Source organism: Heptranchias perlo, chromosome 12, assembly GCF_035084215.1.
Source record: "Heptranchias perlo isolate sHepPer1 chromosome 12, sHepPer1.hap1, whole genome shotgun sequence".
NCBI classification, from domain to species: Eukaryota; Metazoa; Chordata; class Chondrichthyes; order Hexanchiformes; family Hexanchidae; genus Heptranchias; species Heptranchias perlo.
Window position 1 is genome coordinate 65,377,587 of NC_090336.1, and position 7,500 is coordinate 65,385,086.

The window sequence follows — 7,500 nt, forward strand, 5'->3', positions numbered from 1 at the left end:
AGCAGCTCTGAGTGAGAGAGAGAGAGAGAGAGAGAGAGAGACACTGACTGACTGACTGATACTGACACCGACACACACACACACACATACTATTTATTATTATTTTAAACGACAAAGGTGTTCAGAAGGAAGTCCTGGGGGGAAGGCAGGCAGGGAGGGACGGACACAGGGAAGTCCGCACAAAACAGGTCCCCTGGAACCTCTGACCCAGAAAACCGGGTTCCTGGTGAAAGCAGTCCTGCCATTGACATGACAATGGACAGGGCCCGGCAGCTTGAGACACATCTTTCTTTCAATATGCAAGTCCTTTTTAAAAAAGTTTCCTTCCACAGCAGCTCTGAGTGAGAGAGAGAGAGAGAGAGAGAGAGAGAGAGACACTGACTCACTGACTGATACTGACACCGACACACACACACACACACACACACACACACACACACATATTATTTATTATTATTTTAAACGACAAAGCTGTTCAGAAGGAAGTCCTGGGGGGAAGGCAGGCAGGGAGGGACGGACACAGGGAAGTCCGCACAAAACAGGTCCTTTGGAACCTCTGACCCACAAAACCGGGTTCCTGGTGAAAGCAGTCCTGCCATTGACATGACAATGGACAGGGCCCGGCAGCTTGAGACACATCTTTCTTTCAATATGCAAGTTCTTTTTAAAAAAGTTTCCTTCCACAGCAGCTCTGAGTGTGAGGGAGAGAGAGAGAGAGACACTGACTGACTGACTGATACTGACACCGACACACACACACACACACACACACATATTATTTATTATTATTTTAAATTGATTTTTAGAACAGGGAGATGGAAAAGGGGCTTGCTCTGTCCACTCCACGCATCGACCCAGTATTGCAGTGTTTCTGGGAACGGTGCAGCTCCCTGTGGGGAGATATTCAAAAGGAAAAACAGCTCTTTCCCAGTGTCTCTGAGTGTGTGTGTGTGTGTGTGTGTGTATTATTACTGAGAATAAAGCTGATATCTCTCTCTCTCTCTCTCTCTCTCACTCAGAGCTGCTGTGGAAGGAAACCGTTTTAAAAAGACCTTTCTCAGCTCAGTGGTATTTTTTTCTTCTCCAAGGCTGAGTGCCGCTCGCACGTAGCGATATAATTCAAAGTGCAAAATAACTTGGCGTCGTTGACTTGAAACAAGCAGGGTCTGCTTCCAAATGAAAGCTGCGCTCCCGAACTGGACTGACTGTCTGTCTGTCTGTCTGTCTGTTTGTCAAGGGGTGGAAAAGGCGGCGGTGGTGGTGAGGGTGGAGCTTTACGCTCAGGAGGGGAGACTTTCTTTCAGAGGTGCCAATTAATCTGCAGCAGAAAGTCATCCCCCCCGACCGGGATTCGAAGCCCGGTCCTGACCACATGACCACCGGGGAGAGTTGCCTCAAGTCCCTGAGGGACCTGGACACGAGGCCGAATACACACGCACGCCTGCTGCACTGGCAGCAGCGACCAACAGGGGGCTGACCGGCTGATCCTTCCCTTTCACAGGCAGGCTTTTGGCCCTCGCTCAAACGACAAAGGTGTTCAGAAGGAAGTCCTGGGGGGAAGGCAGGCAGGGAGGGACGGACACAGGGAAGTCCGCACAAAACAGGTCCCCTGGAACCTCTGACCCAGAAAAACGGGTTCCTGGTGAAAGCAGTCCTGCCATTGACATGACAATGGACAGGGCCCGGCAGCTTGAGACACATCTTTCTTTCAATATGCAAGTCCTTTTTAAAAAAGTTTCCTTCCACAGCAGCTCTGAGTGAGAGAGAGAGAGAGAGAGAGAGAGAGACACTGACTCACTGACTGATACTGACACCGACACACACACACACACACACACACACACACACACACACATATTATTTATTATTATTTTTAATTGATTTTTAGAACAGGGAGATGGAATAGGGGCTTGCTCCGTCCACTCCACGCATCGACCCAGTATTGCAGTGTCTCTGGGAACGGTGCAGCTCCCCGTGGGGAGATATTCAAAAGGAAAATCAGCTCTTTCCCAGTGTCTCTGTGTGTGTGTGTGTGTGTGTGTGTGTATTATTACTGAGAATAAAGCTGATATCTCTCTCTCTCTCTCTCTCCCTCTCTCTCTCTCACTCAGAGCTGCTGTGGAAGGAAACCTTTTTAAAAAGAACTTTCTCAGCTCAGTGGTATTTTTTTCTTCTCCAAGGCTGAGTGCCGCTCGCACGTAGCGATATAATTCAAAGTGCAAAATAACTTGGCGTCGTTGACTTGAAACAAGCAGGGTCTGCTTCCAAATGAAAGCTGCGCTCCCGAACTGGACTGACTGTCTGTCTGTCTGTCTGTTTGTCAAGGGGTGGAAAAGGCGGCGGTGGTGGTGAGGGTGGAGCTTTACGCTCAGGAGGGGAGACTTTCTTTCAGAGGTGCCAATTAATCTGCAGCAGAAAGCCATCCCCCCCGACCGGGATTCGAAGCCCGGTCCTGACCACGAGACCACCGGGGAGAGTTGCCTCAAGTCCCTGAGGGACCTGGACACGAGGCCGAATACACACGCACGCCTGCTGCACTGGCAGCAGCGACCAACAGGGGGCTGACCGGCTGATCCTTCCCTTTCACAGGCAGGCTTTTGGCCCTCGCTGAAACGACAAAGGTGTTCAGAAGGAAGTCCTGGGGGGAAGGCAGGCAGGGAGGGACGGACACAGGGAAGTCCGCACAAAACAGGTCCCCTGGAACCTCTGACCCAGAAAAACGGGTTCCTGGTGAAAGCAGTCCTGCCATTGACATGACAATGGACAGGGCCCGGCAGCTTGAGACACATCTTTCTTTCAATATGCAAGTTCTTTTTAAAAAAGTTTCCTTCCACAGCAGCTCTGAGTGAGAGAGAGAGAGAGAGAGACACTGACTCACTGACTGATACTGACACCGACACACACACACACACACACACACACACACACACACATATTATTTATTATTATTTTTAATTGATTTTTAGAACAGGGAGATGGAATAGGGGCTTGCTCCGTCCACTCCACGCATCGACCCAGTATTGCAGTGTTTCTGGGAACGGTGCAGCTCCCCGTGGGGAGATATTCAAAAGGAAAATCAGCTCTTTCCCAGTGTCTCTGTGTGTGTGTGTGTGTGTGTGTGTGTATTATTACTGAGAATAAAGCTGATATCTCTCTCTCTCTCTCTCTCCCTCTCTCTCTCTCACTCAGAGCTGCTGTGGAAGGAAACCTTTTTAAAAAGAACTTTCTCAGCTCAGTGGTATTTTTTTCTTCTCCAAGGCTGAGTGCCGCTCGCACGTAGCGATATAATTCAAAGTGCAAAATAACTTGGCGTCGTTGACTTGAAACAAGCAGGGTCTGCTTCCAAATGAAAGCTGCGCTCCCGAACTGGACTGACTGTCTGTCTGTCTGTCTGTTTGTCAAGGGGTGGAAAAGGCGGCGGTGGTGGTGAGGGTGGAGCTTTACGCTCAGGAGGGGAGACTTTCTTTCAGAGGTGCCAATTAATCTGCAGCAGAAAGCCATCCCCCCCGACCGGGATTCGAAGCCCGGTCCTGACCACGAGACCACCGGGGAGAGTTGCCTCAAGTCCCTGAGGGACCTGGACACGAGGCCGAATACACACGCACGCCTGCTGCACTGGCAGCAGCGACCAACAGGGGGCTGACCGGCTGATCCTTCCCTTTCACAGGCAGGCTTTTGGCCCTCGCTGAAACGACAAAGGTGTTCAGAAGGAAGTCCTGGGGGGAAGGCAGGCAGGGAGGGACGGACACAGGGAAGTCCGCACAAAACAGGTCCCCTGGAACCTCTGACCCAGAAAAACGGGTTCCTGGTGAAAGCAGTCCTGCCATTGACATGACAATGGACAGGGCCCGGCAGCTTGAGACACATCTTTCTTTCAATATGCAAGTTCTTTTTAAAAAAGTTTCCTTCCACAGCAGCTCTGAGTGAGAGAGAGAGAGAGAGAGACACTGACTCACTGACTGATACTGACACCGACACACACACACACACACACACACACACACACACACATATTATTTATTATTATTTTTAATTGATTTTTAGAACAGGGAGATGGAATAGGGGCTTGCTCCGTCCACTCCACGCATCGACCCAGTATTGCAGTGTTTCTGGGAACGGTGCAGCTCCCCGTGGGGAGATATTCAAAAGGAAAATCAGCTCTTTCCCAGTGTCTCTGTGTGTGTGTGTGTGTGTGTGTGTGTGTGTGTGTGTGTGTGTATTATTACTGAGAATAAAGCTGATATCTCTCTCTCTCTCTCACTCAGAGCTGCTGTGGAAGGAAACCTTTTTAAAAAGAACTTTCTCAGCTCAGTGGTATTTTTTTCTTCTCCAAGGCTGAGTGCCGCTCGCACGGAGCGATATAATTCAAAGTGCAAAATAACTTGGCGTCGTTGACTTTAAACAAGCAGGGTCTGCTTCCAAATGAAAGCTGCGCTCCCGAACTGGACTGACTGTCTGTCTGTCTGTCTGTCTGTCTGTTTGTCAAGGGGAGGAAAAGGTGGCGGTGGTGGTGGTGGTGAGGGTGGAGCTTTACGCTCAGGAGGGGAGACTTTCTTTCAGAGGTGCCAATTAATCTGCAGCAGAAAGTCATCCCCCCCCAACCGGGATTCGAAGCCCGGTCCTGACCACGAGACCACCGGGGAGAGTTGCCTCAAGTCCCTGAGGGACCTGGACACGAGGCCGAATACACACGCACGCCTGCTGCACTGGCAGCAGCGACCAACAGGGGGCTGACCGGCTGATCCTTCCCTTTCACAGGCAGGCTTTTGGCCCTCGCTCAAACGACAAAGGTGTTCAGAAGGAAGTCCTGGGGGGAAGGCATGGAGGGACGGACACAGGGAAGTCCGCACAAAACAGGTCCCCTGGAACCTCTGACCCAGAAAACCGGGTTCCTGGTGAAAGCAGTCCTGCCCCGCCCTGCCATTAACATGACAATGGACAGGGCCCGGACCAGGCGCAGCGGACGGTAGCGAGCAGTCGGAGGGTGAAAATCCGCCAGTGGGTGAAAAGGAGAGCCGTGCGGTGAGAGGAGGCGGAAAGCGGTTCGCAGACTTTCGCTGTACCTCCGGCGGGCAGCGCCGCACCTCCGAGCGCTCGGTACCGTCCGCTGCGCCTCGTCCTGCCGCACGCGACCAGCCGTCCCCGGAGGAAATCGGCCTCGGCCTTCCTGAGATATCAGTCTCCAGGTGGGACAGAAAAACCGGGGGCCCCCGGCTCGCTTTCGGCGGCCCGCTAGTCGACTTCCCGTCGTGCGAACGCGATCCTTCCGGTACCCTTCGGTGCCCCTTGCCCGACTCTAGCTCCGGTGGTAAAGCGGAGTCGGTCGGTCTGACGGCCGCCGAGTTAGCAGGCGGAAAGCGGTTTGCAGCCTTTCGCTGTACCTCCGGCGGGCAGCGCCGCACCTCCGAGCGCTCGGTACCGTCCGCTGCGCCTCGTCCTGCCGCACGCGACGAGCCGTCCCTGGAGGAAATCGGCCTCGGCCCTCCTGAGATATCAGCCTCCATACGGGCGTCACAAATCAGTGGACATGGTCAGCTGCAAAGCAGTGTCATTACAACCTTTCATAAACAACAGGGCAGCACCGCACTGCACTGCACTGCACCCCACACTACATCACACTTGCCTGCCTGCCGGCCTGCCGCTGCCTACTCTCACCAGCGGACCAAAGTGAGGATAACACCCCGAAGCAAGCATCTCCCTTGCCGCCCACCAGCCCACACCAATCCCCTTGCCTGCCTCCCACAAATTCCACCAGCGAGGCAAAGTGAAAATCAACCCCCAAAAAACGCACTCCACACCGGCCATCGCCCGCTATACACCCCCCCTGGGGTGAATATTAAGCCCGAGAACACCGACTGTAACCAACCGCAGTGAAAAGTTGAAGTGGCAACTCATTAACCAGATTTACACTTGGCAACTCATAAACCAAATGAACAAAAAATCTGGTTAATGAGTTGCCCAAAATAAATCTGGTTAATGAGTTGCCACTTCAACTTTTCACTGCGGTTGGTTACAGTCGGTGTTCTCGGGCTTAATATTCACCCCGGGGGGTGGGTGATTCTGGGGGTAGTGTCCGGGAGGGTGAGCCTTTTATTCGGCAGGAGGCGTGTGGGGAAATCATCAACCTGTCAGACGATGAGTTGTCACAAACGCCATTGCTTAATGAAAGCTGCGCTCCCGAACTGGACTGACTGTCTGACTGTCTGTCTGTCCGTTTGTCAAGGGGAGGAAAAGGCGGTGGTGGTGGTGAGGGTGGAGCTTTACGCTCAGGAGGGGAGACTTTCCTTCATGCCAATTAATCTGCAGCAGAAAGTCATCCCCCCCCGACTGGGATTCGAAGCCCGGTCCTGACCACGAGACCACCGGGGAGAGCTGCCTCAAGTCCCTGAGGGACCTGGACACGAGGCCGAGGACACACGCACGCCTGCTGCACTGGCAGCAGCGACCAGCAGGGGGCTGACCGGCTGATCCTTCCCTTTCACAGGCAGGCTTTTGGCCCTCGCTCAAACGACAAAGGTGTTCAGAAGGAAGTCCTGGGGAGGAGGGAGGGAGGCAGGGAAATCAGCACAAAGCAGGTCCCCTGGAATCTCACACCTGCGTCCCAGAAAACAGGTCTCCTGGTCAAAGCAGTCCTGCCCCGTCCTGCCATTAACGTGACAATGGACAGGGCCCGGCAGCTTGAGACACATCTTTTTTTCAATATGCAAGTTCTTTTTAAAAAGGTTTCCTTCCACAGCAGCTCTGAGTAAGAGTGAGAGAGAGAGAGAGAGAGAGAGACTGACACTGACACTGACACTGACACTGACACACACACACACACACACACACACACCGTCTCCCATCCGATTGGTGGACTATGGGATTGAAAATCGAACTTTGAGTTTCAATGCAGGGGGGAGAGCGCGAACGCAGCCCCTCCCAACTACCACACGCGCGTTGTTGTTGTTGTAATATAGAACTGCAAGTTGCCGTTGTCGTGGTCGTTTCGAATCAGCACAAAGTAGGTGCCTCCCTGGAATGTCACACCTGCGTCCCAGAAAACAGGTCTCCCGGTCAAAGCAGTCCCGCCCCGCCCTGGGATTAACGTGACAATGGACAGGGCCCAGTCAGGGAGCAGCTTGAGAGACGTCTTTCAATAGGCGCTTCTGAAACATTAACGCCTTGTTTCTTCCGACAGTTTAACCAGCCTTTAACACGCCTTGTGTTTTTATTTCCCATTTCCAGCCAGCCAGCCAGCCAGCCAGCCAGCCAGCCAGCCGAGCCGAGCCAGCATCTGCAGTATTTTTTTTGATTGGTCTTGCCTGCCGTGGAATGAATGTTTCAACACGAGCTGCTGATTGTCAGCACCTCACCTCTTTCTCAATTGGCCGTTGCAATCTCACTCGCTCGCTCATTGTGAGACACGTCACGTCACTAGTTTTACTCAAAGAGGTTTCCTTCCACGGCAGTTCGTTAGTGACTGAGACTGACTGACGGAGGTCCGTTGAGACACAACCCTCC

The 7,500-nt window shown here is 52.8% G+C and overlaps 4 pseudogenes; all 4 read left to right on the top strand.

Annotated features, from left to right (window-relative positions):
* The first annotated feature begins 774 nt into the window (after positions 1 to 774).
* On the top strand, positions 775 to 891 carry LOC137329233 (U2 spliceosomal RNA; annotated as a pseudogene).
* Positions 892 to 1,856: 965 nt separating this feature from the next.
* On the top strand, positions 1,857 to 1,973 carry LOC137329388 (U2 spliceosomal RNA; annotated as a pseudogene).
* Positions 1,974 to 2,934: 961 nt separating this feature from the next.
* On the top strand, positions 2,935 to 3,051 carry LOC137329573 (U2 spliceosomal RNA; annotated as a pseudogene).
* Positions 3,052 to 4,012: 961 nt separating this feature from the next.
* Positions 4,013 to 4,129, top strand: LOC137329574 (U2 spliceosomal RNA; annotated as a pseudogene).
* Positions 4,130 to 7,500: the final 3,371 nt, after the last annotated feature.